Source organism: Glycine max, chromosome 5, assembly GCF_000004515.6.
Source record: "Glycine max cultivar Williams 82 chromosome 5, Glycine_max_v4.0, whole genome shotgun sequence".
Lineage (NCBI taxonomy): Eukaryota > Viridiplantae > Streptophyta > Magnoliopsida > Fabales > Fabaceae > Glycine > Glycine max.
Window position 1 is genome coordinate 10,032,493 of NC_038241.2, and position 10,362 is coordinate 10,042,854.

Genomic DNA, 10,362 nt, shown 5'->3' on the forward strand with positions numbered 1-10,362 from the left:
TTAGAGTATTGATTTGCCCATCATCATCATCTGTTGATGATAGTTGGTCATCTTGTTGGATTAGGTTTAGGTTTTCATCGGAAAGCACGGAGGATGAAGTTTCTGTTTCCTCCTCCGAGGTTTCTATGAGCAAATTGTTTATTTGCTCTTCAATTGCGGGTTCTAGGTTAAGGTTTCTTAACTTCTTTTTTAGTCTACAATATTTGCTAATGTGGCCTTGTTTTCCGCAATTGTAGCACGTTATTTTTTATTTTATTTTTTGTTTAGGATTTTCCATTTCTCTACTGGTTGAGGGGTTTTGAGAGTATCTTCTTTTTGAAAATCTTCTTCTATTTGCTGGCTTATGATCCTGGGTTTCTTTCCTAGAGGTTTGTTTCTTCTTTTATTTTGGACAGGCTGGTAAGCCAAATTGTTCACAGAAGGAACCTAAATCCCTCTTTGTTTGAGCTTTTTCTTTGGCTAATTGCCTCTGAATTTTGTCGTCCTGGCAGATTTTTAAGGCTACCTTTTGGACATAGGAAATTAATTGACCATAGCTTAAGTTTTCATATGGAATGTCTCCATTGGCAGATTGACTACGGATTTTATCTCTAACCTTGTCTCCTAATGATTTGGGAAGACCGGCTAGAAATTTTTCTTTCCAAAAAGGTTGTTGACTATCTTCTCTTGTGTAAACCCTAGTTAGGAAAGTATCTCTATACCACCTAAAATCCGCTAAGGTTCTACACTTAAGATTTGATAATAATTCTGCAGACCTATCTTTCCACAAGGATGGGTCTCCAATGAAATGTTGGGCTATTGTAAAAATTAATGTGTTAACAGCGTCAGGAATCTCTTTATCGTCGTCATTAGTAATGACTTTTCCATTGAGATCCGTCTTAACTGCGCTATAAATTTTTTATTTCTCTTCATTAGTTAGATAATTATCCCACCATCCTTTTAGTTGTCCAGAAAATCCTGCCACTAAGATATCTATAATGGTTTCTTCTGAACATTCATGGGAGGTTTGGTAAGTCGTGGCTACCATGGTCATATGTTGGAGTGTATTCATGATGTTATAATCCGTTTGTGCATCTATGTTCCATTCATAGATGTTGTTTGCACTAAAACTCTTAAAATTGTTTTCACCTCTCTCTTCTAATAGAAGGTCAGGGGCAGTCGGACGTTGATAATATAATTTGGAGGGTGTTTTCCAGTGTTTGGAATTAATTGGATTTATATTCTTTTCTGACACTGATTCTATCTCAGTTGTGTTATCTGAGTTTTGGTCACTATCTTCATTAATAACATTAATTAATTTGGAGGTACTTCTTATTACCATTTTGGAAGTATTTTTCGAGGCTTGGGGAGTATCTGGAATGACCTTAAGTAAACTACCAATCTTGTTTAGTAATTCACTATGATTGTCACCTACGCCTTCAATTAAGGATTTAGTTTTTCTAAGTTCCCTAATTTTTCGTTTAGCCTTCTCACTAACTTTGAAAGGTTTGAATAAAGGTTTTTCAATGGGGATACTTGGCGAAGCTTCCTCAATTGATTTTTGTTTAGGAACTACCTTAGTTTTAATGGTTTCTCCTAAAGCTTGTAAGTATTTATTGGTATAATTTGCCTGTTCCATTAGGCTTTTAATGTCTTTAGAGGTTACTTCCTCGTTGACATCTTTTGTCTTGAATAGAATTGCCATGACAGGTTTATTGTTACTGTCTTTGATATTTGGTAGTTGATATTGTGTTGCGGGAAGTAATTCTGCAAGGATATATATATATATATATATATATATATATATATATATATATATATATATATATATATATATATTATAAAACTTATATTCTACACTGGAATATTCAGCTAGCTTGTGGATTGCACTACTATAACAAGAATAGTATAATCATGAAACAATAATCTACATTGAATTTGCGGTGTATTTTGTTACCTATGTTTTTGAGTAGTGAAAAGAAGCCATACACAGTTTATGAATAATTAGTGCTAGAAATATTTAAACATACAATTATCAAAGATTTGTACCAATGAAAGTTTAAATTGACTTTTGTTTCTTCGTGTAGGTAAATCTATAAAACAAAATCCATTATGCAAGAATTGATTTCTTCCTTTGCTAGCCAAGATAAGATGAAGTGATAGCTACATAATACTTGCATGGTTTGTCTAGTTTTGGGAGAACTGATTATTCATAGAGGAAGTAGGGTTATGTTTACTTTGTAAACAATAATCATTTAAATGCGAAGTAATCAAATCATCCAATTCCCTGCAGGGAAAATATGGCAATATAACTTCGTTGATAAAATGTAATAGAGACAATTAAACTATCAGCATTAAGTGCTCGCTTATGCGTTTAAAAAGACAATTAAATTTCCTGCTAAGAAAACTTAGTTTTGCATCGTTCACATTTTAGAATACTTGTATTCACAGTGATACTGAAAGACACTATATCCTATAGCATTATCATACTCACTTACATATCATATAGCATTATCATACTCACTTAAATATGACAAGATTGTCTAATTAAACAAGATAACTGAACACACTATACACTGAAAAACAGCCACACATATTCATACAGCATTATCATACTTACATATCATATACAAGAGCTAGGTGGAGTAGAAACTATTGATTATAACCCTGAAAAAGTCCATCACTAATTTGGGTCGCTATATCACAAACAGAACCAGATCCTTGGGAAATGAAAACAGCAAAAGACTTGGAGGCGGCACCAATTTCTAAAGTGTCAAGTACTGAGTGGCAAGGATCATGTCTAGGACATCTTTTGCAGTTATATTAAGTTGTACCAGGTACATTAACAGAGAATCCCAACACCCAACACATTATCTTTCAATCCATCCATAAATTTGGCATCCAATATATGTTTATATTGATTATACTGGTATCTTACCTAATAATTAACATCTCTTATCTATACATATTTTAATTCACTTTTGAAAAGAGAAAAGTTATCTTATGTTGGTCATCTTTCTTGGTAAGCCGCAGGTCTATTTAGATTGCATGAAACAAAAATGTATTCCCGTGATCAATATATATTATTTTTGGTAAGCTGTAGGTTCCATTTTCTACCTTCACAAGTCGACATCCTTGGTTCTGCCGACTGCATTTTAAAAGAAGTCTGACTTCACCAAATATTAGTTGACATGTATTTTTCTTATAAAACTAGTCTGACTTTCTTAGCATTTCTTGTACTTCAATTTACATATTCAGAGACTATTCTCAGTATTTTTATGCAAACAAATAGTCAAAATGAGAGATGACTGAGTATTCGTCCCCTCCACCTGCTGCCTCCAACACCGTTAATAAGTTACCACCTCGTACTCAAAGAAAAAGTCAGTCTAGAGTTTGGGATCACTTCACTCCAAACCCTGAGTCAACAAGTAAGAGAGATAAATGTAACCATTGTCAAAGCTCAATCAAGTGCGATAATGGAACAAGTTCCATGCTAGCTCATTCAAAGACATGTTATAATGCGGAGCAAGTTTCAACTTCAACAACAGAAAATGTGGAAGGTCATGTGAGTTCTTCCCCTTCATTGGTCAAATTTGACCAAGAGAGATGTCACAGGGAATTGGTAAAGATGCTTATAGTAATGGAGCTTCCTTTCCGACTAGTGGAGCATAAGGCTTTCATAAAGTTTTCAAGCATCTTACAACCCAGATTTAATGTCACCTCACATGCTATATTAACTCATGACATCCTCACATTATGGGATATAGAGAAGATCAAGTTGAAGAATTTTCTTTCCCAACATTGTCAAAGAGTGTGTCTCACAACTGATGCTTGGACTTCTAATCAAAATCTTAGCTACATGTGTTTGACTGCCCATTTTATTGATAATAATTGGAAGTTGCACAAGAAGATTTTAAACTTTGGATGAAGAATGGGATTATGCTCACTCAATGTTACCATTTTTAAAGTATTTTTATGAAGCTACTATATGTCTTTCCGGTTCATCTTATGTGAATGCTAATATGTACATGTTAGAGGCCTTTGGAGTCGGATTGAAGATCAATGAAGTGTGAGTCTAAGGACGTGGGTATAAAGTCAATGGCTGGAAAGATGAAAACAAAATACACGAAGTGTTGGGGAGATCTTGACATTTTGAACATATTGTTATTGATTGTTGTTGTCATAGACCCCCGTTATAAATTATTTTTTCAAATTGGCAGATTTCTCAAGTTTTTGATTTTAATTTGGCAACTATGTTACAAAATAAACTATTCTCTTGTTTGAAATCTCTGTTTGAGTAGTGGTGGAATGGAGGGGATTCAAAGTGAGTCACAAGAAACTCACTCTAGTGATCATTACGGCTATTGTCAGTTTCTCCAATCAACTGAGTCAAGTGGATGTATTACCGATCGTTATGGCTATAATCAATTCCTCCAATCAAGTGGGCCAATGAAATCCGAGTTAGATAAAATACTTGGAGGAATCCTTAGAGACCGAGGCTTTGGATATTCTACATTGGTGGATTTTAAATTCTGGATGATTTTCGGTTCTTGCAAATATTGCAAGAGATGTGTTGGCTATACCTGTCATCACTGTGGCTTCTGAGTCAACATTTAACTCCGGTGGAAGAGTGCTTGATCCATACCACAACTCCCTAACACCAAAAATGGTTGAAGCTCTTATTTGCACTCAAGATTGGTTAAACGGGGCACCCTCACTTGTGTTTACAAATGAGGTATTTGAGGAAATTAAGAAATTTGAGGAAGGTAAAATAAAATAAATTGCTGATATAGTATATTATTACCTAATAAATTATGATTTGCTAAGTAGTTAGATGTCTCTTTATATTTTGCAGAAATGTTTTCCTCACAAGATATTGCTTATGCTGCCTCACTTGTTTTGGATGAAGAATGAAGACCGCTTTGGCGTGTTTTGGTCTAATGTTGTTTGGAGTGTGGTGTGTGGCTAATGGTTTGTTCCTATATATGTTGTGCGGAGATGCAAGCACATTGAGATTGGTGGTGACAAGAAGGGCAAGGGAAAATCTCTACTCTAGTTTGAGAATTAGGATTTGCAGCTTTTAGTTTCAGCAATGTTGGAATGCATTGTTTCTCTCTGGATTTTTTTGCTAGTTATATTTTATTATTTTGCAATACCATGTCATTGAGAAATTAAAACCCTTCCAGGTGTAGATTTTTAGGATAGAAGTGTTATCCGTATGGTTTAGTTTTAACTTGTGAAGAAAAAATATGTTGCGATTCTCATGTAAATTGCTTATTTGGGATATGGAGATTGTCATTATTTCTCTTTGCTTTCATATAAAGATGTCTTTTTTTACTTGCAAATTAATGGATTCACTTTATATCAGTTTAAATTGGTTTGAAAACCTGTTTTAAATAATAAATGGATTTTAAAATTGATTTTTTTAAAAAAAACAAATGGATTTTATGGTTTAAATCAGGTTTCAAAAATATTCAAACTGTCTTTTAAAATCCATATAAATGGATATGGTTCAAAATCCAAACCATTTAAATGGATATGGATTGGATTTTAAAGATCCATACCCATGAACAGTCTTAATTAAAATATAAAATGATGTAATTTGCTCACATACTCATCCTAAAACACAAGGGTGTCTAGGCATGCAAATGTTTGTGAGGTTTACATTATAAGATATGCTCTCTCCATACTCCATTATAGAAAGAAAAATATATTTTACTCTCACTAGGAAAAATAATTATCTTCATTAAATTGTACTAATTTCAATTTAAAAATATTTTTTTCTTAAATTATCTTGGATTGAAATTTGATATAAACATTAAAAAAAATTACAATGACTTTTCCTGAATTTAAAACGTAATACCCACCTCTTTATTTTTCATTACTTTGACCTCCCATAATGTAATGGTGCTAACTAACGGTTCATTTTTGCATTACTTCTTCCCTTTCCCTTGCGTTTCGGTCCACCACCACTACCCACAAACTAACAATTGCTTCTAACAATTGTCGACGCCACTGAATCACTCAAGGTATATTAAATGAACAAAATAATTGCCTCTATCAATAACCAATTTCATTCCCAATTCAATTTTATTAATTAATTGTAGATTTATAGTTTTATGCTGCAGACAGCTTGATCTCCTACGCGAGTGTCGGCAGATCGTGGCGATTGTTTCCGAAGTAGCGAAGCAGAGTTTTAAGAAGAAAGGGATGCACGCTCCTGCGTGGAGGAAGCGCGATTACATGCTCGCGAAGTATTAGGGAGAAGGAGAAGCAACCCCCGTCCTCCTCTGTGCAAGTTGTCGTCACCGTCGCGGTGCCAGAAACGGTGTCCTACGGTGACGCGATGTCGATGGAGAGCAATAGCAATGAGTTGGAGCTGAGTTTTAGTGAGAAAATGTCATCGCAGCCTGAATCCGATGAGGTTAAGGCGGTGGCGACGACATCGGTGTGGCAATCGCAGGTGAAGCCGAAGAGTGTTGAGAGAGCTAGGGACTAAGATTGTGACCGGATTGGCTTCTCTACTTAAGGGCAAACCATAGAACAATTTTTTTGTTTTTTTTCTAAATTCTGAATCCGTTGAACTTGATTTGGTGTTGTTGAGTTTGAATCTGAATATATCTTGATTTCGTGTTATACTGTTGTTGATTTGTATCAGATGATGTGAGAAAGAAAAGGGGCATAAGTTTCCTAGAATTTCATTTAAGAAACATGTGTAAAGCATGTGATGTACTTTAGTTGAATAGAATTAGCATCGTGAAAAAGAGGTGCTGAGTGTAATGAAGTTGGAAAAGGAGATTTTGTGGAGAGTAGAACAAACAGCAAATACTTATATGATAAGTCATAAACTTAGAAGGAATGAGATGTAAGTGTAATTTATTTTGAAAAGTTGTTAGTAGCGGGTCTTCGAGGCCCAGCAACCTCCTCAAAGGGAAAGAGAGATAAGAGAGAGAGAGAGAGAAAGAAGTATTATTTCTTCTTCTCTTTTGCAAAGCGCTTTCAAACATTTATAGTTTGTTACAAAAGGAACCAAGCTTTGACTGCCAGTTAGTTGTTCTAACAAAAAGCTTTTAATGGTTGTATTCTTCTCGAAGCTAGTTGTCTATTTCGTGTACGTGTATGGCTTAACTATCAAGTACATAGTCCTTCAGGTGCAAGGGAGTATTACTTTGTCTTTTGGGCTTTGCTATTTGTAACTCGTTTCTGCTAGATGTATCATTACCACCGTCTTCAAATAACACCTTGTCCTCAAGGTGATGAAGGGACTTAAGGGTTGACCATTCTTCCCACGATGCTTCATCAGGATGAAGACCCTGCCATTGAACTAACACTGGGTGCTTTGGGCCTATGTCCGAGGGCACGATCTTGTGAGCCAAGATAGCTAAGGGAACTGGAACCGGTTGGTTGTCCATGGCCAAGGACGGAAGGTGCATAGCTTGTTCTGATGTTGGAGATCCGATGAAGGGTTTTAAGATAGAGCAATGAAATACGGGATGGATGCGAGGATGCTCTGGTAATGCCAGCTTATAGGCAACTGGTCCCATTCTTTCTATGATCTGGAATGGCCCATAAAAACGCTTGGCAAGCTTGGAATGTGCCGCACCTGAAATCGTTGTTTGTCAATATGGTCGGAGTTTAACCAGGACCCAATCTCCGATATGAAACTCTTGATCTCGGCGATGACCATCCGCGATAGCCTTCATATGTTCTTGAGCTTTAAACAACTTTTGACGTAATAACGTGAATACGACTTCTCTTTGGCTCAGCAATTCATCTACTGCTTCCACTTTTGCAGTGCCTTCCACATAGTGAGGATAATTTGGCGGTTTACGACCAAAGGTTACCTCGAACGGAGTCAATCCCGTTGCCGAGTGAACAGAAGTGTTGTACGACCACTCCGCCCACAACAGAAATCGTCCCCAAGTCGTGGGTTTGCGGTGAACAAAGGTGCACAAATACTGCTCCACCACTCGGTTTGCAACCTCCGTTTGTCCATCCATCTATGGATGATAGGCAGAGCTCATCCTAAGCTTAGTGCCACTCAAGGAAAAAGTGTTTGCCAAAACCTGCTGACAAAAAGTGGATCTCGATCAGAAACGATACTCCTAGGCATACCATGGAGTTTACCTACTATCTCCATGAAAAGCTGGGCAACACTTTGCGCTGTGTGATGCAACGACAGCATGTCGAGATGAAGACCTTTAGAAAAACGGTCTACCACCTCAAAAATGCAGGTGTGGCCGCGGTATGCCGGCAACCCTACCATGAAGTTCATTGACAGGTCCTCCTAGGGCTGAGATGGTACGGGCAGTGGGCAAAGTAGACCCCTTGGTTTTGCAGTTTCATACTTCACAAGCTGGCAATCTACATAACTAGCAACAAATTTGCGAGTGTCCGCAGTCATGTTTTTCCACGTGAAGTTTTCCGATAAACGATTCAAGGTTTTCCTAAAGCCCATATGACCACCCGTGGGCGTCTGGTGATACCCAGTAAGCAAGGCATTGATGAAGGAGCAGTTGGGGGGTAACCATATGCGTCCTTGATGTAGAATGAAGTGAGATGTTATCGTGTACTCAGGGAAATCTGCCGGAGATGAACGAATTTGTTCTCTGAGAGTGATGAACTCGTTGTGGGACTAGAGCTCCTTCCATAAATCTTCCAGGAACATGAAGTGGGGCGTCGAAAGGATGAAGAAAGACGTAGTGGGTGACTCCGACGATCGCGACAAGGCATCCGCAACTACATTGGTTTTGCCTGTCCTATATTGTATGAAATAATCAAACCCCAGCAATCGTGCCAAGTACTTGTGTTGCTCAGGAGTTTGAACCGCCTGAGTCATCAACTACTTCAAACTACGATGGTTTGTAAGGATAACAAAGTGATGACCTAAAAGATATTGCTGCCACTTCTTAACGGCGTTAGTGATAGCTGCAAGCTCGCGTACATACGTTAAGGACCGCACTAGCTTGGGGTAAAACTGTTTGCTGAAGAAGGCAATTGGATGTCCTCCCTGAGATAGCACTACACCCATACCGAAACCTGATGCATTTATCTCCACGGTGAACGATTTTGTGAAGTCCGTGAGTGCTAACACCAGAGTGTTAGTGACAACATTTTTGAGAGCTTGAAAGGCAGCTTCTGCTTCTGGTGACCACGCAAAACCATCCTTAGTTAACAGGTGAGAAAGAGGAGCTGCCATAGCTGCATATCCTTTGATGAACCTGCGATAGAAGCCCGTGAGTCCAAGAAACCCACGGAGGCTGCGAGCAGTGTGCGGCGACGGCCATTGCTGAACAACTTGTACTTTGTCAGGCACTGGTTGTACCCCTTTGCCGGAAACAATGTGACCAAGATACTCAATTTGTTGTTGCGCGAACGAACACTTGGGTAACTTGAGAGTGAATTTGCCATTCATTAATACTTGAAACGCTGTCTCTAAATGAATCAAATGATCACTAACAGTGCGATTGTATATTAGAATATCGTCGAAGAAGACGATGATACACTTGCATAAGTATGGTTGAAATAAGCGGTTCATTGTTGCTTGGAAGGACGAGGGGGCATTACAAAGCCCAAACGACATCATGCAAAATTCATAGTGACCATGGTGGATCCAAAACGCTGTTTTGCCGATATCAAATTCTTTCATCAATATCTGGTGATAACCTTGCATCAAATCTAATTTGGAAAACCATGTTGCACCGCCCATTTCATGTAATAATTCATCCACTATTAGTATAGGGAAACAATCTCGAATGGTGATGGCATTAAGTGCCATATAATCCACACAAAAACGCCATGTTCCATCTCGCTTCTTTACAAGTAACACAGAGGAAGAAAAAGGGCTTGAACTATGTTGGATATGGCCTTGACTTAGCATGACAGCTACTTGGTTTTCAATTTCTTGTTGTTGCGAATAAGGGTAACGATAAGGACGCACATTAACAGGGGCTGAGTTTGGCAAGAGGTTGATGGCGTGATCAGTGGGCCGCGACGGTGGTAAAGTGTTTAATGGCTGAAAGAGTGGGGGCATATTTAGTGAGGAGGTTGTTGATTTCTGGTATCTGGGAAGTTAAGTGTAGAGAGGTAGTGGTGTGAGGTTCTAACTGAATGTGGAAATAACTACTGGTGTTACCTGTATGCACAAGGTGTCGCAACTGCGAATGAGAGATTTGCTCAATATTCTGATCGCGTTCTCCGGCAAGCTCAATCAGCTTCCCTGCGTAAATGAACTTCATTGTGAGTGTGGTATAGTCAGTGAGTACAGGCCCTAACGATTTGAGCCACTGCACCCCTAAGACGACGTCTGCTCCGCAAATTGGTAACACGTGGATGTCAACGGTGAAAGCATGGTCTTGAATGTTCACCGGAACTTCTGGGCAA

The 10,362-nt window shown here is 38.0% G+C and overlaps 1 long non-coding RNA gene across 1 annotated transcript; it reads left to right on the forward strand.

Annotated features, from left to right (window-relative positions):
- The first annotated feature begins 5,786 nt into the window (after positions 1–5,786).
- On the forward strand, positions 5,787–6,615 carry LOC102668950 (uncharacterized). The gene is made up of 2 exons (XR_414305.4): positions 5,787–6,008; positions 6,095–6,615. It is a non-coding gene; the product is annotated as an uncharacterized lncRNA (long non-coding RNA).
- The last annotated feature ends 3,747 nt before the right edge of the window (positions 6,616–10,362 follow it).